The sequence below is a fragment of the Engystomops pustulosus genome, chromosome 3 (genome assembly GCF_040894005.1).
Source record: "Engystomops pustulosus chromosome 3, aEngPut4.maternal, whole genome shotgun sequence".
NCBI classification, from domain to species: Eukaryota; Metazoa; Chordata; class Amphibia; order Anura; family Leptodactylidae; genus Engystomops; species Engystomops pustulosus.
The window spans coordinates 184563690-184588490 of NC_092413.1; the positions used below are offsets into that span (position 1 = coordinate 184563690).

Sequence of the window (24801 nt, forward strand, 5' to 3'; positions counted from 1 at the left end):
GTAATAAATGGAAAAAGCCAGCAGATCATGTGTAACTGGCAATACACAACTGAGAATAATAGAAAACAACACCCTTTCTTGGTTTTGAAGAATTATTTTAGCACACAAAAGCAGGAAGGGAAACAATGATCAAAGCCAGTGAATTGCTTATGGGTCCATTACTGGTCTTATTTTCTAATGGAAAGTAGAGGAAACAGGGAAATTAGCCAAGTGCTTCCTGTAGAAACCTATTGTAATGTCAGAGAATCCCATCAAACCTGCCTTATTATCCCCCAGACCATTTATATTAAACAACATATTAGATATTTATAATTTCCGGTTTCTGGTTTTGATTACCAGAATTGGAGTCTTTAAACTTATAGTTTATATCCAGAAATATATTTAATGTCCAAAATAATAAAGGCAGTTCCTAGATAGTTTAATCTCCTCAGTGAGCTTCAGCATCAAGGGAATTATTGGGGCTCATTTACTAAGGGGCCGGATTTCCCGAATATTACCGATTTGCAACGTTTCTCCCTGAATTGCCCTTGGTTTTTTGGTGCACGCGATCGGATTGTATCGCATCAGCGCCGGCTTGCACGCGACGAAAATCGGGGGGTCTAGTCACTGGAAAACCTGACGTATTCGGAAAAAATGTGGTATTTAAAAAAGAATTTGTGTCGCTTGACATGCACTTACATGCACCAAAGAAAAGAACTCCGGCGGACCTCAGCGCAGCAGGGACACCTGGTGGACATCGGGTGAACGGACCTTAGTGAATCCCGGCAGAACCCGGGATCGCGACTGGACCAGGTAAGTAAATGAGCCCCATTGTGTAGGTATGGAAAGAGTTAATCATTAGCCCCCCTTATCTGTCTAACATCAACGGACCTTAGAAGGCTTTCAAATACACTGCTTGCTAGAGGAGAAAGAAATCGAAAAAGGCACAGAGAAGCTGCTTTACTTACTGAAGTATATTATAAACTGTACTATTGTCACCTGCTCTATTAATTTGTGGGAAAAAAATAGCTTCAAAGGGTTAAATAAACTCTTGTCCCTCCTGCTGTGGGAGAAATTGGGTTTCAAACTTTGCAGTGCATTTTGTCCATTGTGAATGTGTACATCTTTTGAAAAATAAATTCATTTAGCGAAAAAAACAAACAAACCATAACTGATATTGTTTTCCTAATGAAAAGATATTAAATGGGGGTACATCGGACCCCCGTTCTCGTAATCACTGAGACCCCCCCAACAATCAGAAAGTTAGGCGCTATCCTGTGGATAGGGCCTAACTTGCTTCAATTGGACAACCCCTTTAAGGGGTAAAAGGGAGGATTGAAAATGTAAAATACCCCAACAAAAGTTCACATTCAGTAAGTTCAGGGAAGAAACCTCAGCAACAGGCATAAAATCCATGTATCTTTATTACCATCAGTTCAAAACTCGTAAGATGATAGACCACAGGAATGTTGATTATTGCCAATGTTGCACATGCTCATTGCCTATCATGTAACATGTTCTTAATGGATTTAACATTTAGATAAGTGGATTATATGTCAAGTTCTTACCTTTCTGAACATTTTTTGTAAACAGGATAGCTTTCTGATTGGTATTGTGCTTTGAAAGTGAGAATTCAGTCCTATACAGTGGCGCAAGAAAAAATATACAATATTTAAATACATAGAATAATGTAAAGAAACAAAGTTTGTACATATTCACAGCACCAGAACCAAGCTTAGAATATGGCTCCAGAAATGTGGCTCCAGACCTGAAATCAGTATAAAAATACAGCACTAGAACCCTGGTAAGTACATAAATAAAGCACCAGAAGCCAGCTCAGTAAATAAATACAGCACTAGAACCCAACTCAGTGTATAGATAATGGGGCTCATTTACTAAAGGACCGCAGAATAAATGGAATATTTCCATTTTGCGCTGAATTACCCCGGGTTTTTGCGATAGGATTGTGGCGCAACAGCGCTGGCTTGTATGCGACAGAAATCGAGGGGCGTGCCGTCGGACAACCCAACGGATTCGGACAAAGCGTGGAATTTAAAAACAGTATTGTGTCGCAAGATCAATACTCACACCGGGAAGAAGAAGGTGAACTCCGGCGGATCTCAGCGGGGAAGCGACGGATGCAGGAAATCCAGTGCACGAGCTATGTGAATCGCGGCAGACCCGAACCCTCGTTGGACAACGCACCGCGGGGTCGCGACCGGACCGGTTAAGTAAATCTGCCCCAATGAGTATTGAGTGCACAATTGTGTCGTGTCTCATTGGTAATACAAGCAGTTGCAATGCATTTAGTAAATTGCAAAATGGCAAAAAAGTGGCATTTTCAACTTTGGGTGCTATTTTCCGTTATGGGCTTAAACGCCAGGAATAATGGTTGTTATATTTTGAAAGATCAGACATTTTGGGATGCGGCGATAACATGTTTATGATGTTTACTGTTTTACTTATTTTTACTTATTTACGGTATATCAGTTCTAGGGAAAAGGGGGGTGATTTGAATTTTTATGTTTTTATTAATTTAATTTTTTTTAAATCTTTTTTTAATTTATTTTTTATTAGGGAACTTTAACTCTAGGGTGTCTGATTGATCCTACCATATTCTGCCATACTACAGTGTGGCAAATCTCACTGTGTAATGAATTGGTTAAAATGAGACAGCCTCGGGTCTTCGTATGACCCAAGGCTGTCATGGCACAAGGGGCGGCAATAGAATCCAAAATGGCTGCGCTCATGCGTCACCAGGATGTAAATGCCCCCGCCAGCTTTGCTGGAGGCATTTAACTTGTTAATACCCACGATCGGTGCCAGCACCAACAGCGTGTGAGCCCTCTCTGTCCTCCCGCTCCTGATGCGCCATACTGTTACGGTGCGCATCGGGAACTGACATACTCAGACAGACATGGGGTGATGTCGGATCTGTATTGTTCTGTGACTATTGCTGCACAATGCTTTATCCACTATAGTTTTTAATGGGATAAAACTCTGCAGATCCCCTTTGTAGACATAGTATAGGTTCTTAGGTCTGTATTTCAACAAGTGGATTTACAACCACCTGATCTCTACCTAGGGATTGCAGTACCAGTACATCATCTGTTTTGTTCCAACTAAGCTTTTTTTCTGTTTGTATGGTGCTGTATTTCTGTAATTCTGATGTATATAGTGAGCTTGGCTGAATGCTGCAGTTATGTATGGAGCTTGGTTCGGGCCCTGTATGTAATGTTGGATGCTTCTAATAAATCCACCAGAACATGTTTTACACTTCAATTAGGAGTAATCTGGTAGTTGTCTTTCTCATTACATGAAAGGTGGGCCCCCAAAAAATTTTCTTTGGTGGGCCCAAGGTACTCCAGTCCAGGACTGGTCAAGTGACTTTTCCCTTTGCATCAAAATGAATCCCAAACATCCCCCCAAAAAATCAAAAACGGTCACAAATTAAATGTAAAATGTTTTTTTTACATTTTAAAGACAAAAACACTTAAACTCCAATGATGCATTCTCCCGAAACGTTTGTGTGCAGGAAGTGAGCTGATCTGTGTTGTGTCTAGATTTCTAGCTCTCCTCTATTGAAGTGAACAAGGATGAGCTGTAACACAGCTGTACAGAGCACGAGGACAGGACTGGTGCTGTCCCTGAACACAAAGCAGACCCTCATTCTAATACTTGATAGCCCCTTTAATGAAGGCAAAATCAATCCAGCTGTTTAGAAGGTTTTCTCATGTGGTCATTCATTACTGAAGAATTAAGACATAATAACTTCTAGTTTGCCAAGACCTTACAGCTGCACAGAATGGATTGGCGATTCCCTCAGGTACTTGAGGAATATGAAATCCTTAGCTACAAGAAAACAACAAAAAGTAGAATGGCTACTAAGCTGCCAAATATACATGTGACCAAGCGTGGGTGTAACTAGGAAAGTTTGGGCCTCATTGTAATATTGTAGTTGGGCCCCCACCTTTACTTGAGTATAAACACCACAGTCTGATCTGTACATCCTTGTACAGTATGTCTGCAGCATAAGTGCAACAACCCTGCCAACGCATAGCAAGGTGGTAGTTGCGAAAAGCACCCTCTCCATTTCAGAAGCTGTTAGGGTGACGGATCACCTCTCTAGGAGGTCTCTAAGTACTGGAGAACTGTGTGATTGCAGCTGTAGCCACTGCCTGGTAAGGCAAGAGTTAACAATACATAATGTTATTGTCCAATTATGTTCTTGTAAAACAAGCTGAAAGCTGATTGGAGGAGTGCTATCACCTGACCAGGGAGTATATAAACCCCTACTGGGTGAGAGCACATGGTCTTGGATTCCAGTCAGTAGATCGAGAAGCAGGTCCAGTGTCCAGTGCAGAGCTGCTCACCAGACCCACTACCAGGAATAAGAGGTACCTCAGGCCGATGCCTGATACTTGAGGGCAAGTCAGGAGACTTAAAGGGAACCTGTCACCAGGAGACCCATTTTTAGCACTCCCCCAGTCCCCACAGAGCATAGTACATACAACGGAACAGCTTCTCCATGTGACCTTTTCAAATATATGAAAACACCCATCACTGGGCTTAGCGACGCCCCCTGCTCCTCTACAGCCAATCCCGAGTGTGGGGAGTTATTCATATATTTGAAAAGGTCACATGTTTCCCAAGGGTGGGGGGGGGGAACCGCTCCTTTCCAGCCCCTCCCAATTGGCAACTGCCTAGTCACACAGCAGATGCTGATGAAAGGTACAATATAACAGATCTTTTTTTCTGTAAAACCAATTTTTTATACAAAAACACTTTGGCAGTGAAATGCTCTGGGTGAGCTTGAGCCGGAGCTTACTTTCGTTAGTGTTATTAACCGCTGTATCGCAATTTTAACACTTTTTAAAGTTTATAGCTGTAGGTGCTTCAGCGCTGAGTGCGCACGATCGTGCGCGCACCTACATAGGAAATGGCGGAGATGTTGCACGCACGGTCTTGCGCAGCGGCGAAGCAGCTTCTGCTATAAACTTTAAAAAGTGTTAAAACCGCAATACAGCGGTTAATAACACTAACGAAAGTAAGCTCCGGTATTTACAGCTTACACTGTTGCCTGCTGTTCAATAAAGAACTGTAAGTTGATTTGAACAACGTTGCCTCCATCTGATCCCTGGATACAGCTGTCTACCACCACGGGCTTTCTTGCACACAGCACCTGCTGGAGACCTGCCAGGCTGTAGGACAGCCCTCCGGACCCCATACCATACACTGTGACCACAGCGCGCCCTAGGCTGCAACCGCCAGCCATTACGGTATACTGGGCTCCGGCTGCCTCCAAGCCCCAAGAAAAGGCTAGTCCTCGGTGGGGGATGTTGCATTAGCATGCCTGTACACAGTGGCCAGATATATTATGCCTTTTACAAAAGTTTTTCGAAAAGTGGGCAAGTCAAGTCTGGCAGCGAATTTACTATAGTCTGCCCTGGATTACTGGCGCAGTTTATAGATGAAATCTTCACCAGTTCTAATAAATTTATAAAATTCCCAAGCAGGCGGTCCCCTACTTAAGGACACCCGACTTACAGATGACCCATAGTTAAAGACGGACTCCTCTGCCCACTGTGACCTCTGGTGAAGCTCTCTGGCTACTTTACTATAGTCCCAGACTGCAATGATCAGCTGTAAGGTGTCTGTAATGAAGCTTTATATAATCCTTGGTCCAATTACAACAAAAAAAATTTTAAACTCCAATTGTCACTGGGAGTTGTCTGTATCTACAATTATAAAATATACAGTTTCGACCTACATACAAATTTGACTTAAGAACAAACCTATGGACCCTATCTTGTATGTAACCCGGGGACTGCCTGTAGTTACTACATGAAAATTACAACTTATTTCTAGACTGTACCTGCTATTTAATCTACTGTCACAAATAGATGTACATGAGTACTCACAGTAGTGAGTTGCCTCGTTTGGACTTACAGTTACATTGGCTGATTGTAAGGGAAGTCTGTCAGTGCTAAAGGCAACGGTCAATTGTAAAAGAAAATACTTCATGACCATCATTGGAGCCTCTCAGGGGCTCCCTGCTGTTGTGGCAATCAAACGGCACCACTTGATGATTAACAGTTGCAGTATATTGTGAATATACTTGTTCTGATAGGATCCTGGCTGTCTTGGCAAACCAACGACGCCCTCTGATGACATCCCTGTTAGCTCCGATCGAGGCTGTTAATGGCAGGTGTCCATGTGACCAAGGGCTAACTGGATTTATCACCCTGAATTTTTCCAGATAAATTTTCCATAATTTCTTTTTTTGTGTAATGATTGATATCTGGATGTAACCCCAATGTTACACCTGCTCCACAACTTAGAAATTTTGTGTAGCACTGGTGTTACCTTTTAAGAGGGTATAACAGCCATGACATCCCTTTTCATCTCTTCTCCATCGTCTCTCTCTCATCCACTTCTTTGTTTTGAGGCAGTAAGGCCTTCAAGATCACCTTTGTGAGAAGACCAACCCAGATTTATTCTGGAAGATTTTCAGTTCCAGTATGTATTATATATACTGGCTTCTTTGAGAAAACCACTTTCAAATACAATTTTATATATTTTTTATTTGCTTGTATGTGCCTGCTTCTCCACTGGATTACTTAACTGCACACATGATGGGGCGTATTTACTAACAGTCCCACGGCCGCATTTTCGTTGTGTTTTCTAACTTTTCAGAGGATTGTGTCGAGCTCAATCAGATTTTGGTGCATCTGCGCCAGCTTTCATGCGACAGAAATCGGGGGGCTGGCCGGCGGACAATCCGACGGATTCTAACAAACCGGCGAGATTTAACTTTGAATTTGTGTCGCAAGATCAAGCACTTACATGCACCGGGGAGAAAAAGGTGAACTCCGGCGGACCTGATCGGGGAAGCGACAGATGCTGGATATCCGACGCACAATCTTAGCTCAGCTGTGCATTGGAGTCAGGGAACACACCTCGAGGATTGCGCAGGGACGGGTAAGTAAATCTGCCCCCATAAGTTTTACAAATGACAGGTGATATCGAATGAGGTATTCATACATATACCACCAGGTCCAAGATGGCAGCACCTACAACATAGGAAGGAAGATTTGTATAGATGGAACACTGTGTGTGTCATATTGAAGCTCCATGGCAACAGGAACTATGTTCAACATTTGCAAAATCTACCCATATCTTCCCTTGTTTGTATCTGATCTTATGAAATCACAGTATGCCTCCATGGTCTTCTGTTCCTGTTGCTAGAGCTGTTGAACTTAGTCGAACATGACATGGCCCCTCTGACTCCTGCTAGATCTGGCTCTATGCCAAGTAAGATACAAAAGTTGATTTTATGGGGATGTGAGAGAATTGATTTTTTGACAAAAAAAAGGATGGCATTTAGTTAATATGACTCTTTAGGAAACTGTTACTAGCTGTATTTGTGAAAAATGTGGTGACAGCTTCCCTTTAAAGAAATAGTTTATCATCAGTTATAGGTGGCTACTACCTCTTACACCCTTTCATCTGTCACCTAAACTCCTTTCTTTACTGCAGTATGGGATGGAAAAACAGGATTATACAGCAACTGGTGTGGTGCTCAATTTCAAAATTAACCGTACTTTAGTATTGGATGCAGTTCACAAGGATAGGTGGTAACCCTGTTGTTGTCGCTTACTTTAATTCAGACTTCTTTATTTTTCTTTATTGTGCATGATATAGGTGCTGCTAGTGCTGTAAACAAAACAAACGATGGTCGTTATGAGCGCCCAAGCTGAAAGAAGCGTATGACTCATTTAATGGTTGTCGAAAAAGTATATTTGTCGCAATTATGCTTCCTGATAACGGAAACCATGAAATCATACAGGGTCATGCTCTGGAGGCTGCCATGCCACTACTCACTGAAGCTTTCAGGTGCTCTTACATACCACAGGAATGGGTGGAATGGGTAGTTTCCTACTTGATCCCATATTTTTATTTTATGTTATGTTAGATATAGTTTATAATAGTAGTTCCGTCACCACAATTTAACTACCTGATCTAAATACTATGTTATGTAGGACTGTACATATCACCAAAACCTTTGTTTTTAGATTAAGTTTTACCACAGAAGGAGCAGTTGGAAAACAAAGGTATAGGTGCCCTCACTACTATTGTTCCATATGACTGTTTGTACTCTGTATCCAAAAAAATGCAATGAGGCAGCACTCCAGTAAGTATAAAGGTGATCTTTATATATCTTTATACTCCAGTCTTTATACTCCAGTAAGTATAAGGGTGATCTTTATTCAACCAAGGCAAAATAAGGTGCAACGTTTCAGCTCATCCATAGAGCCATTATCAAGCTTGGTAATGGCTCTATGGATGAGCTGAAACGTTGCACCTTATTTTGCCATGAGTGAATTAAGATCACCTTTGTACTTACTGGAGTGCTACCTCATTGCATTTATTTGGATATCTGACCTTACAAACCGGTGGATCGGGTTTGTTGGAGGCGTGCACCCACCATTGGACTTGATCCATTACACTCGCTGTGCTGCTCCTCAATCGGACTGTTTGTTGTTTGTACTCTGTAATGTAATATTATATTTGTATATGTCCCCTATGATTTGTAAAGCGCTACAGAATATGATGGCGTTATATAAATAAAGATTATTATTATCATAGGTGGCATTGGTGGCATAGCCAAACCTAGCATAACATAACAGTTAGTTCGGGTAGGTAAATTATGGTGAAATATTCCTTTTAAGGACATACGGCCCCTATCCAGAGGACAGGAGATTAATGTCTGATCAGCAGATTGTGGGAACAAGAGTCCCCCTTAGCTGCCAGGACCCATAGAAGTCTGATGCACATGGAGAAAACCATAAGTCTAGTCCCTTTTACCTGATTTCTGATACATTTCAGGAGAAGTTATTAACTTGGATTTGGATGGCAACATAGTTCACTATTGAGGTTCTAGTACATAACACTTTTATGCAGTTGTCTCCCTCATTTGGGCTACTAAAGGTGGCCTTTGTTGAAAGAAATTGGCAAATGAAATACAAGACGAAAGGCCCAATGGTAAAGCTAACTTGCATTGACGGAACACTGCACATGTCACAATGACACTCCCTAGCAACTGGAATCATTATATACAGGGCCTGGCTGTGAGAGCAGTCGAGAGAGTTCACCATCTTTTAAGTGGTGCATGTGCAACATCCCCCACCGGGGCCTAGCCCTTGAGGTGAGGCCTGGAGTCAGCCGGGGCCCGCGGTACCGGAGTGGCTGGCGGTTGCGGCCTAAGCACGCTATTGTCACGGTGCTTGGTACGGGGGAACCGGAGGGCTGTCCTACAGCCTGGCAGGTCTCCAGCAGGGTGGTGTTGGCAAGAAAAGATGAGGGAGAGGCTGCTATAGCGGATCTCCCTGGGGCAACCCCTTAGTGTCCCGAGTGTGAGTCTCTGGGTGATGGACAGGGTGCCGGTGATGAAGGCAGCCGTATTAGCAGGGACCAGACGGAGACAGAAGTTGAAGAAAACAACTTACAGTTCTTTATTTGAACCGCAGGAACCGCAGCAAACGTGCCCTTAACAGGTTGGTAGGGTGCCGAGATGTGAGTTGGAGGGAGCCTCAGGAGATAGTTCACCAGCCTGGATGTAGAGGGCAGGCTGGGAGGCAGCTGTGTCCTGGTAGGAAGCTTCAGCTTGTCCTGTAGGGCTTCAGGCATCACCTTCAAAGGTAAGATGATACCCCTTTTCCTCACTACACTAACTCTAGTCTAATGCTCCACTCTTCAGAGGCAGGGGCTAGGCTCTTCCTGCTCTGGTATGGGCTAGACAGAGATTACTCACTCACTCACTGATTCTCCTACAACAGAATCTCTCTGAATCCTTACTAGAATAATCTAGTCTCCAGAACATTCCTGGCCAGAGGTTTTATTACCTCCCTTTGGTCAGGTGGTGGCTGCTCCTCCAATCACATCTCAGCTTACAGAGCACAGGATGTTACACATATCATTGGACAAACAGCATCTGGCATTATACAAAATACTTAACCTCTGCCTTGCCAGGCAAGATTCACCACTGCAATATCCCTATGTCCTGTCAGGACCATGTAGTGTAATGGGATTACATGCAGGTGGGACGTATTCGCAAACCCTCCCTCGCCATTGCATCGGCGAGGGTGTTGCACATGTAAGTGCATTAGCTTGTGACACAATTTGAATGTTAAACCCGCGCTCAATACGAATCAGTCTGATCGTCCGACATTGCGCCCCCCAATTTTTGTCGCATGAAAGCCACAATCCAATCACGTGCAACACAATCCCAGCGAAGACACCTGTCAAATACCTGTGCAATCTGCGAGTGCAAGTGCGATCCGCGACCCTTAGTAAATGATCCCCAGTGTCTCTGATAATAACAATTAATGTAGATGTTTAGTCCACATTACAAATGAGTGGGTCCATTGCTTCCTAAATTCAACACCTTGTGAGATTATTTGTCTAAGGCTATATTCACACAAACGTACCGTAGGGCGGGCACACGTCGGCAGTGGGGAGAGGATATATGTGATATATGGCTGTGGCGCCGTATTACAGGAGAAAGATAGGACAAGTCCTATCTTTCTCCCGGCTATGGAACGGCATGGTGCCGCATGTGTGCAGCACTGTACCGCTCCCGTAGGGCGCGGTGCACCCATTGCCATGCATGGGGGACGTTTATACGTCCCCCATACGTGTGTATGAATATAGCCTAATGGCGATTGCACACAACTATGGTCAATCCATGAAACAGGAAGAATTGAGTGGAATGTCTATACTAAACTTGGATGGCAATGCACTTTAGTATTACAGGTCTAGGCAATTAGCACAAAAGTAAAGACACTGGGGCTTATTTACTTAGGGTCCGCAAAAGCACTTTCGTCTGACTTTCTGACGTTTTTGGGGGTTGCACGGCTTTGACAGGTATTTAACAGGGGTCAGCGCTGGCATTTTGGCTCAGCTACACTGGCTTTCATGCGACAGAAATTGGGGGGCGTGTCGTCGTGCAATTCAAATTCAAATTGTGTCGCAGGACAATGCATTTTAATGCAACACAAAGAAGAAGGTGAACTCCATCGGACCTGAGCGGGGAAGGACACATGCAGGATATCAGGTGCACAATCTTGGTGAATCGCACCAGAGAGCATTCTTGTCAGACAATGCACTTTCAGGGAACTCCGTCGGACAGGTAAGTAAATTTTCTTCTTTAGTTATGTTATTCATCATTAGTCTTGTCTTGTCATTCATACTTAATTTTTGGAAATTGAAATTGAATTGATCGACTTGAATTCATTATCCTAAACTTGGCTAGCAATGCAGGTAAAAAAATAAAAGGAAAGCAAGTCAACAGGAAAATAAAGTTCATGTGTTATTTTCCATAACGAAACCCATAGGGCATTTTCTTCATTTACTTCAAGTTAGATAAGTCTTGTTTCTTCGACCTAAAGTTTGTAAAGTTTCAAGGAAATTATTAGTCTATCCAAAATATGATTGGCAATCCATGTCATTGTAAGTAAATTAGAAAAAAAATAAGAAATATACTGGGAGAAGTCAGTACCAAAATGATGTGCTCTTTTTTATTTTATTTGTTGAACTGTAAAAGGCAGAGAAATTGACAACTAAAATCCAAGATTTAAAGAGAACCCGTCAGGCAAATTAACCCCCTAAACTAAATATATTTTCATTAACTGTGATTACTTGTAATGGCGAGTTTGGATAATACCTTTAATATTCATTCATTAATATTGATTTTAAAGAGAACAATCTCTTTAAGGTGAACCTGTCACTAGGAATGTCATTTTCATCTGATGACAAGTTCCATGAGCCTATGCTATGCTCATTTAAAAATGACTTTGTCAGCAATCTGAATACTGCCATACTTTATAAAACATTATCTCACATCACCTGGCTCCCTACCAGCAGTGTGTGTTGAGTCTTGGGGGGAAAATCAGCTGTAGCAACCTGTGTCTGTGTCTCCTCATGCATTTTTCCTCTCCTCCTCACTCATACAGCTCTCTCTGCCCCTTGCTTCTTCCTGTCATGTGCATTGAGCAGGCATCGGAGAAAGGGGGATTGGTGTGGAGTGGAGGAAGCATGCATGAGGAGACTTTGACACAGGCACACAAGCTGCTGCTGCTGTATTCCCCCCTCTCCACCCTGGAACTCACCAAACTCTGCTGGCAGGGAGGCAGGTGATATGAAATGAAGATTTATACAGTAGTTGCAGTATTCAGAATGCCTTTAAAACCGGGATAGCATAGGCTATTGCTTAAAGCTAATGCTAAAGCTAAAAATGACATTCCTAGTGGCAGGTGATGTCAAATGGCCATATTATCATAGCCTTAGCCTTATGATAATACCGAATATGTACAATCATAAGTGCTGTTTATTTTCATGCACATGTATTGTACGATTGAAGTATGTGCTGATGGTTAAAGGGCACCTACCACCACAAATCTACCTATAAAGGTAGATTGGGTGGTAGGTGGATCATTGGGACGTGAGGATAGCCCTTTTAAGGGCTAATCCTCACGTCCCTGCACTTTTTTGAGAACTTTAATTTGATATTTATTCAAATGTACTTATGTGGCTACCGGGGCGTGGAGTAGCCGCTTATGAGATTACACGAGGCGGCTACTCCACGCCCCGGTAGCCACTTTACTCCTCCTACTCACCCATCTTCGGCGCGCAGCTCCGCGTAGCTGCGCGCCCTCGTCCGGCGAGCCTGCCGTCTGCGCATGCGCAGAAGAGCAGGCCCGCGCCTGCGCGGTCACAACTCCGAAACAGGCGCGGGCCTGCTCTTCTGCGCATGCGCAGACGGCAGGCTCGCCGGACGAGGGCGCGCAGCTACGCGGAGCTGCGCGCCGAAGATGGGTGAGTAGGAGGAGTAAAGTGGCTACCGGGGCGTGGAGTAGCCGCCTCGTGTAATCTCATAAGCGGCTACTCCACGCCCCGGTAGCCACATAAGTACATTTGAATAAATATCAAATTAAAGTTCTCAAAAAAGTGCAGGGACGTGAGGATTAGCCCTTAAAAGGGCTATCCTCACGTCCCAATGATCCACCTACCACCCAATCTACCTTTATAGGTAGATTTGTGGTGGTAGGTTCCCTTTAATGAATAATCCAACTTCATCCACCTAATTGTATAACACCATTGCCAGATAATTATATTGACAAAGTAACAAACCTTTGGACTGTGTACTAAGCTACATGTAAAATACATTTTCAAGAAAGAGTGTCTATGACTGTCTCTGTCTATGATTGTCTCTGAATGTTTCTGTCTCTGTCTGTCTCTGCGTGATCCTGAGTGTCTCTGTCTGTCTCTGTCTTCAACTCTCTTCGACCCTTTCTTTCTCAGAGTGTCTCTCACTGTTTGTATTTGTCTATCTGACTCTAATTGTTTCTGTCTTTTACCATTTCTGTCTCTGAGTGTCCCTGAGTGTCTCTATCTCCAACTCTATCTGACCCTTTCTGTCTCTGAGTGTCTCTCGCTGTTTGTCTTTGTCTATCTGACTCTGACTGTCTCTGTCTTTGAGTGTCTTTGACTGTCTCTGTCTGTGTCTATCTGTCTATGATTGTCTCTGACTGTTTCTGTCTCTGTCTGTCTCTGATTGTCTTTGACTATCTCTGTCTTTGACTGTCTATATCTCTGAGTGTCTCTGACTGTCTCTGTCTGTGTTTATCTGTCTTTGATTGTCCATGACCATTTCTGTCTCTGACTGTCTCTGAGTGTCTCTGTCTCCAACTCTCTCTCTGACTCTTCCTGTCTCTGAGTGTCTTTCACTGTTTGTATTTGTCTATCTCACTCTGATTGTCTCTGTCTTTTACCATTTCTGTCTCTGAGTGTCCCTGAGTGTCTCTATCTCCAACTCTATCTGACCCTTTCTGTCTCTGAGTGTCTCTCGCTGTTTGTCTTTGTCTATCTGACTCTGACTGTCTCTGTCTTTGAGTGTCTTTGACTGTCTCTGTCTGTGTCTATCTGTCTATGATTGTCTCTGACTGTTTCTGTCTCTGTCTGTCTCTGATTGTCTTTGACTATCTCTGTCTTTGACTGTCTATATCTCTGAGTGTCTCTGACTGTCTCTGTCTGTGTTTATCTGTCTTTGATTGTCCATGACCATTTCTGTCTCTGACTGTCTCTGAGTGTCTCTGTCTCCAACTCTCTCTCTGACTCTTCCTGTCTCTGAGTGTCTTTCACTGTTTGTATTTGTCTATCTCACTCTGATTGTCTCTGTCTTTTACCATTTCTGTCTCTGAGTGTCCCTGAGTGTCTCTATCTCCAACTCTATCTGACCCTTTCTGTCTCTGAGTGTCTCTCGCTGTTTGTCTTTGTCTAAGATTACAACATAGAAATAGTAACAGAACCAAGCTGAATTAAAGGCAACCTACAACCACAATTCTACCTATAAAGGTAGAACGGGTGGTAGGTGCCTGTATGGGATATGAGGATAGCCGTTTTTAGAGCTAATCCTCACGTCCCCGCTATCTTTTTGAAAACGCTATTGCCCTAATATGTAAATTTTGTAAAGCGGCTATTGGGGCGTGGAGTAGCTAAAAGACTGTCTCTTTAGGATCTGTGTATGTGAGTCAACATATCTTTAATTGTATACTATGGGGGAGATTTTTCATAAGTCTCTTAGAGCAGGACTGTTCTAGTTGCCCTTGCCAACCAATCAGAGCTCAGCTTTCATTTTACCCACAGCTGTTTATACAATTAAAACTGAGCTCTGATTGGTTTCCATGGGCAACTAGAACAGTTTTACCTCAGAAACTTGATGATAAATCTCCCCCTATCTGTGTATGTGAGTGTACTGATACCTCCTCCACATTACATCTATTCTGATAACTGGGGGAAGGGTGAAGGAAGAAAAGACAGGTGATAGCAAATGCAATAATGGAAAGGGAGAGGAGGTATCAGAAAAAGATATCTGTGTCTATGAATGTACATGTGTATCATTATATTACTGTATATATCTGAGTATGAGTCTACATGTCTAAAATTGTATATACATTTAAAACATCTGATGACATCACAACAAGGCACCGATTTAAATAAAGCTGACCCTGCAAAAATATGCAAATGATTTTTAAATTTTTTCCAGCATGTGATAAGGAAAACCACGCCTCTTTAATCTACCTTGTAAGGCAGCTCCCTTAAAGGAAAGCTACCATTTGACTTTCATGACTTTCAGTCTCAATCTGCACCTGGTCACAAAAAACAAACAAACAAAAAAAAAACTATTTTTACTTGTATCCTGTTGTGGTTCTTGGGTTGTGTTGATACTTTCAGCACTTGTACTTGGCTAGAAATGCATGTGATCAGCAGGTATAATTTGGTACCGTATTTTTCGGACTACAAGGAGCACAAAAAAATCCTGTGATTTTCTCAGAAATCAAAGGTGCGCTTTATAGTCCAATGCGCCTTATATATGAACTGTACTTACAGACAACAGCTGCCTTGAACTGTGCACAGGTCCGCCACCTGCTGGTCATTCATCCTTATAATCAGGTGCGCCTTATAGTCCAGTGTGCCTTATATTTGAACGGTGCTTACAGAAAACAGCTGCCTTGAACGGTGCACAGGTCTGCCATCTGCTGGTCATTCATCATTATAATCAGGTGCGCCTTATAATATGGTGCACCTTATATATGAACCTAGACGTTTTAGCAGGCATTTATAGATGGTGCACCTTATACTCCGGTGCACCTTATAGTCCGAAAAATACGGTACTTGTGTTGGTCAGTTGTATCAGGGGACAATGAATGTGACAAAAAAAGCGTAAATTTAAAAAACGTTCTTAAAAAAACTATGGCTATTACAAAAACCTCACAGAGAGTCAGTTGAGTTTTGGCAAAGGACCTAGATCCTATTGCTAAAACAAACGCAACAGTGTTACACTGTTAGCGTTATCGGAAACCACCAATAACGCTAACTAACACCGCATCGATGTACAGTACCAAAACGTCTGGCGTATTCATGAGGGGGCAGTCCGACTTCCCAGGACTGCCCCATTTGCTCCATAGGCCAGCGGTGACTGCCACAAGTTATGCGGCAGTCACCGCCACCAAACCCGCCCCCTCATGAATATGCTTTGAGAGCAGTCCGGCGATTGTACTGTACAATGCAGCAGCGCTAGTTAGCGTTATCAGAGGTTTCCGATAACGCTAACAGTGTAACATTACTTTAGTAAGCAGCTCCTGGTGCACTTTTTCAGGGTGACAGGTTCTCTTTAAATGGATTGTAATTAAAACAGATGTGTGGACAGATACATTATAGCTAAATAAATGATGCCTGTAACGGGTCCACCGGTTTCCTCCCACACTCCAAAACATACTGGTAGGCTGATTAGATTGTGAGCCCCATTGAGGACAGGGACTGATTTGGAAACTCTGTGCAGCGCTACGTAATCTGTGTGCGCTATATAAATAAAGAATTATTATCTTTTTAGATAGGATAAAAACAGATATCTTGTACTAGTTAGTGTCTGTTAAGTCTCCCGTTTTTTTATTATTTTATAGCCATCTGTTTGTGTTTTATTATTCTTACAATTTTATTTTTAGCTCAAATCTCATAAGAGCGACCGCCATTCATATTAACAGAGACCATTGCAAACCATTCAAATCAAAGGTGAAAGAATACCAGACCCATAGTTCATCAGAAACGGGAAACTGCAAAACAGAAGCCAACATGCAAATCGGAACTGAGCCTTAAAAAATACCCAGTGTTCTTTCGGAAAAAATTTTCAAAGTGGAAAAATTCCCACTCCACATGTCTCTCATTGTACAACATGCTGACACGTCATGTAATGTACAGAATTATGTAGTCCTGTCACATCCGCCCCAGTGTCTTCCCTAGCAACATGTCTATCATAACGCAGAAAAAAAAAACTTCTTGAAATAACGCAGCGAGAACACTCCCATAATAGGAAATTGTATGAACGGGCGGCTTTTGCCCACATCCAAGATGTCCGCCGCGGCGCTGGGCGCGGTCACGTGACCGGCAAGTTGTGGTGACGAGCTGTACGTGGAGTGTCCCGTCTAGCTGCAGAACACGGAACTCGCTGGTGGAAGCGCTGGCCGGGCACGCTGCTCTGTCACTGCTGAGGCGAGGCGTGGAGTCGTCAGGTGACGGTGCGTGGCGTCAGCCATCTTGTGTTGTTGGGCTTGTGGATTCGCTTCGGGTGAGAAGCTGAGAGAGGTACAGTGCTGTAATGAGAGGGCTGCGGGAGGACTGTGGGCGCCGGGGCTGGGGCTGAGTGCTGGGAGGATACATGGCGGGCGGAGGAGCCCGGATATGTGTGTATGGAGACAGCAGAGGACACATGTGCTACCTGCACTGCTGCTGCTCACCGCCCGGGGACACATCTGTGCCGTCACCTGAGACCCCCGCCGTGTATATACTGTATACTGCTCTGTATACAATGGCTTTACTGGCTGTCACTTTCCACCCTGACCCCTTACACTTCCCACCTGACCTCTGAGGAGTTCCTTAAAGGGGAGTACCATTTCCCTTGGAAACTTTTTGTAACTTGTACAGCTGTGAGAGTTTCCTGAGAAGCCGCAATTCACACTGTGATGTATCAGCGGGATGTAAACATTGCATCATGTACCCCCAGAGATTCCCAGCTGACACCTGTCTGCACAGGGTGACAACCCCTACTCCTGCAGTGCATGCTGGGAATACGAGCAAAGCTGAGGAATGTGCAGGGCACTCCGGGGTATTGTAGAGTGCCTGGCAGCTGCAGGGGAGGGACGTGGCATCTCCTTCTCTGTAAGGGCATCTCCACCACCTGGAGTTTCTTTCTGTGTTTACAGGATGAGTGTCTACAGCCTCAGAGCGGATGAGAGGTTCATCAATGTTACCCATGTGCTGCAGCCGAAAGTAACCGGCCGTGTATTCAGCTGTAATGGAGTGATACAGAACAACCACATGTATACCCTGCAGATGATGAATTGTGGCACACATCTAGGAGGAATTGTACTGTGCCACCTACAACTGGGCATGTATACAGCAATATCTGCAGGGTATACATGTGTCATCGTTCTGTATTGCTCAATTATCAAAGTATTTTGGAGAATCTCTGCAGTTTCAGTCCATAATGTTAAAGGGGTGGTGGCATCTACAACATTTTATGGCCACATGGCATGATAGGTGATGAATGATCTCTTTAAGGTACATTGTATAGGAGTTCTTAAAGGAAATCTACCATCAGAATCTGTCATGATAAACCAGGGACACTTACTCATAGATCCAGGCCCTGTGACTGTGGTAATCTTCTTTGCTATATTTGTTATCCATGTCCTCCTTCCTTCTACAATCAGCTTGAAAAATTATTTACTAATGAGCCAGAAGGGCTACAGGGGTGTTACCTGAGCCCCTCTGTGCTGTAGATTCACCAGCTGTCACACTGTCTCACCTTCCCCATGGTCTCTCAGCATGTCCCCTCCCTATGCCTGATGTAATCTCACACATGGGGAGGGAAGTACTCATACACAGTATAACATTATGTGAAGCTGCAGCATGGAGCACAGGAGCCCTCGACTCATTAGCATAATTTTAAAAGTTGATTTTAGATGGAAGGAGGCCATGGATAACAAATATAAGAAGATTACCGCAGTCACAGTCCCTGGATCTATGAGTAAGTGTCCTGGCTTTAATGCTGTAGGTTTCCTTATACGGTTGACTTATGGCAATCTACAAACCTGTGCCCTATAGTGCAATGAATGAAGTGATAATCTTAGAGGAACCCTCCTGTACATAGGAGATGCGTTCATTCTGCCATATGTGGACGAGATCTCATAATCTGCATCATCCTGGAGGAATGAATAGGAAAAGGGCGTATAATGAGGAATGGAGAAATCCTACAGAGAATGTTTCTCTTCATCCCACCCCGTACATATGACATTCGTTACGAGCGTAGCCATCATGTATGTTCCATGTAGTGGACATGTATTGCATGGCAGGGAGTTTATGGAGCTGGACCCGCTGTTGGTATAATTGCCAGGTTGTGGGATTATATACAGCATTTACAGTCCTGCCTTCGATAATACAAGTGTTAGGTTTGTGTAGACTTCAAACGTCTATCTATAAAACTTTTTCCATTTCCTGGCAGTAAGCAGAGATCTTGAAACCGGTGATATTTATCTTCAAAATCAGATATCGCATAGTAAGAATTCTAGTAGGAATACTGACGAAAACTATTACATAGGTAAATGTTAGTTCTGTTCTATTTTACCCCATGACTAATACAAAAAAAAATGAACCTGTGTGGAGAGATATTTGGTGGAGAAACAACTTCCATGTATAAGGGCCTGTACTGACCTATGGAAGAAGTTGGGAGAACATGGACAGACAAGTTTGCTTATCTCCCTCTCCTCCATGGTGCTGATGGCTATCACTTCTTAGCTCCTTGAGCATTGATAGACGGCTCGCCCAGGAATTTTGGTATCTCCACAATAAAGCTGCTGCCTCCCCTGTTATTCTAGATAATAGATCCATGTGCAGGAGTGATCGGATACGAGTGTCCTCCTTCCACATTTAGCGTTTATGTAGCAGGATTGGGTGTGTGTGTTACTGCCTGATGTCGGATGTGCTCCGTAATGTCCTCATATGTCCTGCAGGCATTAAGCTCATGGTGCAGAGTGTCATTCATTGCTTGGTCACTTATACACCCATAAGTCCCGGTTTGTAATTGCTCTGATTAAGCCAGTCCTCCTGGTGTGAATTTGGTCCGATAAACTTGCTTTATTTGCTCGCGGGGTTTACAGGACTGAACCTAGAATTGAAGGTAGCGTGTCTCTACAGCTCCCTGATTCTGAGTTTGGTCCAGTAAATCTCGCATGGGGTGAGTTTGTTGGTCCAAACTTGCTCTTGAGCAACAAGTTTATCTATGACCTGTAAGAGTTTAGGGCAGCAGTAAAATGTAGCTTAAAATGGACACACAGCAGATATAACAATGACACAGTCCAGATTATTTGTCTGCAATGTTTGGATAAGAATTGGTAACATCTTATTGTGTGTGGGGCACATATACGGCCACAAGCTACAGCATACGCATGTGTGAATTAGCACTTATCCTGGTGCTTTCATTTGCTGCAGATCTTTTACACCCAGTTCTGCAACAACAACAAACCTTGGCATATCTGTAACATGTGAACATACAGCAAGGTGTGTGACACGCTGCCGATTTATAGAACGTAATCGCTTGAAGTTTTTCATTCTATATACATAAATTGTCATGCTGCAGGTGTTAAATCTATACCACAAGTCAGTCTACATAATATCAGATTGCGGATATGTCGGCTTTCATTCCGTCAATTGCTTGTGAGAAATCTGTACCTTGGTACAGGGATGTGGATAATATTTTTTGCAAAATGTGCAATAATCTGCATAATACATTTTCCTGCAGTACAGATATTAAATCTGCAGTATTTCCCCTGCAGGTAGAAACTGGCAAAACTGCTTTGTTACTACATGAATTCTTCATAAGACAATGATACACTTACTTGTCCCAGGCTGACGTACTCCGATAGATGTATGGGGCCGTCCTTTACATGCTTTATGCCTGGGTTTTTAATTTTTCATATGTGAAAAGTTTTCATACTCAGAAAGTAGAGCGTTTTGGGGAAAACTATGCCACAAAAAAACACTAAGGGCGCGTTCACACGTTGCGTTTTGTTTGTTTCTTTTACATTGTGTTTTTAAACGCATTACAACAGCGGAGAAGAAGTGATTTGCCTAATTATAGAATTGTTTATTGTACATTTGCGTTTACAAAATGCAATGTAATCACGAGGTTAACACATGCGTTAATGTCTTGTTAATGGAAGAGTTTTGGTGACTGTTAACTGGCCCCTTGTCTTAAGGCCTGCTGCAGACAAATGTGTTCAGCAGTGGAAATGGACCCGTATGTTATGTAAACAAAATGTAAACAATGCAAAACACAAGGGGGAGATTTATTATATGCCAGGGGTATATGAGAAAGCCACTGGTTTGCAGTTTTATGCCAGGCCCTGTTGGCTGTAGAATTGCCCCACTGTACAGGTAAAAGTAACATACAACGGTCACAATTCTGAAGCATAATACAATTTACATTTTCAGTGGGCAGCACGTCAATTATTGGTGCAGATTATGACATTTGCGATATAGATGGACCACAGCCCTCTGCAGAATCCAGACGTTACGTCTGATTTTCGCCATGGATTGTCCGCAGAGATTATGCCCCGTGTCTTTGTTCAGATTATATCCACATTGTGGATGTGGAGGAGTGCTCCATATTATCATGTTAGTGATACTACGAGCAATAATTCTAGGTTAATCCTATAAACACGGTTATCATCTTGTAGAGACTTAATTAATCTTCCAGCTACTTATCTCCTGAAATAAGAGAGGATACAAACGTATCTGCACCAAGACCTTGTAATCCTCTTTACCCTCCCTTGTGTATCTGCTTGTCTCTTCACTAGAATGATGGTTACACAGAGCTGAAGGCAAAGCCAAATGCACCCCAATTCTTGCCAAGAAAGTTGGCTTCAAGAAAGTAAAGTGCACAATTTTTTTTTTTTTTGTAGCAAAATAAGTCAATCAATGTTGTGGTGTAAAGTGCACCAAACTTGCCACATATTATTGAATTTGCTGCATATTTAGATTACACTGCACAAGTACTACATAGAGTTGCTAAATCAGCACCAATATTTTATTTTATACTTAAAGGGGTTTTCCCGCGAAAGAAAATTCTCAAATATTAATCCCCTAGTGATGTTTACTCAATAAAGATAATTTTAACCTCTTATTTTACAATGTTAATCAGTGTTATTGCTGTCTTAGCTCATATAACTACCTAGGTTGCTCAGTGGAAAATCCCAGGGTGTGGGCGGGGACTCTCTAAGCAGACACATTATAATCCATATAGTTCTGTGGGGTGACAATGTGGTTACATTATCAGGGTACAAGTTGTATATACACTTTCATCTGGCTTCTGACATTGTACTAACACACTGACACATAGAAAAAGATGAGACAGATGAGAGATGCATTAGATGAATATTACACAGAGGCATGAGACTTTTACACTGTCAGCACTTCTACATCTCCGTTCTCACAGCAATGTGTCTGCCTACCCTTTCCACCGGATCACTTATCTCTATGTAGTTTGCAGCTTGTCTCTGCTCATCATGTAGTGCTGGTAGGAAGTGATTAGTGAGTGTCTGTGAGAGCTCCGTGCAGGGGGCGGGGCTACAGACTCAGAGCAGAGAGACGCAGAAATCTCCGCTCCAGGCTGTTGCACACAAATCCAAGATACAGGGTCGTGTCTAGGGGCAACTGAAATTGTGTACAGTGAATTAGAAAATGTTTTATTTTGTTATCCTGAGTACATATAAGAAACTTGTCTTTGTGGGAATACCCCATTAATAAAATCCATCTTAAGGGTAAAACAAATATGATTACCCTTGCCTTTTGTAGTGTGGTCTCCTTATAATCTTAGGGTGCTGTTGCGTTCTTGGTCCGTTTTTAAACTCATACATTTTGGTATGATTACCATGTGCTTGGCTGGTTTTACTGTTTCAGAGCCACCTACACTTCTAGAAATGAGGATAAACAGGTTCAAACCAGCCAAATGCATGGTAAACGTACAAAAACACATGCATTTTCAGTCCATTTAAAAACTTTCCAAGAATACACTGTGACAGCACCTTACTTGGTACATCATCAACTTTTCAGAACCTGTTGCTCGTTTTGGGGTGCTGTCACGCGGTGCGTTCTTGCTCCGTTCTTGCGATTTTGCATGTTTACCATGTGTTTGGCTGGTTTGAATCTGTTTTTCTTCATTTGTGGAATAATAATACAGGAGGTCCCCTACTTAAGAACACTCGACTTACATACGACCCCTAGTTACAAACTGATCTCTGGATATTGTTAATTTATTGTACTTTAGTCCTAGGCTACAATAATCAGCTGTAACAGTTATCACAGGTGTCTGTAATGAAGCTTTAGTGTTTAATATTGATTCTTATGACATTTTTTAAATCTAATTGTCACAGAGGCCAAAAAAGTTCTGTCTGGGATTACAACGATAAAACATACAGTTCCGACTTACATACAAATTCAACTTAAGAACAAACCTACAGACCCTATCTTGTATGTAACCCGGGGACTGCCTGTAATTATTTGTATGGTGCCCTCAAATTCTATAGCGCTTTAGAAATCATAGGGGACATATACAAATATAATATTACATTACAGAGAGCAAACAGTCATATGGAACAATAGAAGGGATGGCCCTTTGAAGTGTAAGCAACTGTGAAAATGTTAATACAGGATTCATACCAGCCAAACACATGGTAAACGTGCAGAAACACATGCGTTTTCAATGCATTTAAAAGCGGTCTAAGAACTGTCCAGCTGTGCCTTAAGCTGCTATCACACATTAGCGTTTTAATTCCGTTTTGTAGCGGAATCAAAACGCAGTGGGACGGCCAAACGCATATGCGTGCGTATGCAAACCCATGTAATCGGCAATCGGCACCCAGTGTCTTGCATTTACACAAGACACCGGGTGCTTATTACAGATTACATGCGGATGCATACAATCGCATGCATTTGTATGCAGCCGCGGGCCGCCCCAAAGTTACGGTAAATAATGGAATCAAAACACTAACCGTAAGGGTGCTGCCACACGTGGCGTTTTTGATCAGTTTTCGCTTTCAGTCCGTTTAAAAACACATCAGTTTGTTACCATGTTTTTGGTTGCTTTTTAACCTATTTGGCCCGCGGCACATGTGGCGTTTTGAACCCGTTTTTTGGGCTCTTTTTAAGCAGTCCGTTAAAATCCGCATGCGGTTTTTGAAAACGCATCCATTTTTGACAGGTTTTACCATTGATCTTAATGAACACGCATGTGGTTCAAACGGGTAGGCAGGGGAAACAGTAAAAAAAGGATGCATTTTAAAAAACTCATGCTTAAAAACAGACCAAGAAACGCCATGTGTGGCATCAGCCTAAACTGCATTGTATCAGTTTTCATGTGGTTTTAAGTTTTGTTAATGTAACAGGTGAAAGACACGAGCAGGTGAAGGGGGAATGAAGAAACTCCACCACAAAACTGAGTACAATACAAAGTTTTTCCTGCAATGTGTGAAAGCAGCCTCAGCAGGGAGCAAGTCCGGAGGCTCATTTGGGGGTAGTTTGGTTCCTATAAAAGCTGTTGAGTAAAGCATCTTTACCCCTATCAGGCCGCAGATCATTTCTTTATCTCATAAATCTGCAGTTCTGGTAACATCAACCACATTTACATATGTGATGCCGGCAGCTCTGTCAGAACATCTCCAGGGTGATTGATGCGTCTGACCAGACCATTTGTGGCTGTGAAGTGCCATGCAAAGTGTGTGTGTACAGGAGCAGATAACATTTGTGCTTAGTTTGCATAACCTTAAAGGGCAGCTTAGCCCGGGACACAACAAATGTATGTAGATCAACCTTTTCATACAGGGTTAAAACACATGGTGGAAAGATTTATAGCCAATATGGAAATCTGAGGTTGTAATTACACCTGTGCAGGTAATGTTACCCAATGAAGATAAGGCTTAGGAGACTTTATTTTTGCTTTGTGAACAGGGCACCTGCAGTGTAAGGCTACATTCACACACATGTATGGGGGACGTATATACGGCCAACGTATATACGGCCGATATACGTCCCCCATACACTCCTATGAGCTCACGGCCCTGTACGGGAGCGGTACGGTGCCGCACACGTGCGGCACCGTACCGCTCCGTAGCACAGGAAAAGATAGGACAGGTCCTATCTTTTCCCGTGATA

The 24801-nt window shown here is 42.9% G+C and overlaps 1 protein-coding gene across 3 annotated transcripts in view; it reads left to right on the forward strand.

The window, feature by feature from the left end:
- The first annotated feature begins 16979 nt into the window (after positions 1–16979).
- The window catches only part of GIGYF2 (GRB10 interacting GYF protein 2), a 75881-nt gene continuing 68059 nt past the window's right edge, over positions 16980–24801 (forward strand). The window contains exon 1 of one of the 3 annotated variants that reach the window (XM_072143262.1): positions 16980–17181. The gene's annotated coding sequence lies outside the window, so the exon portion shown is untranslated. The remainder of the gene's footprint in view (positions 17182–24801) is intronic. The other 2 variants (XM_072143263.1, XM_072143264.1) reach the window with 2 other exon arrangements.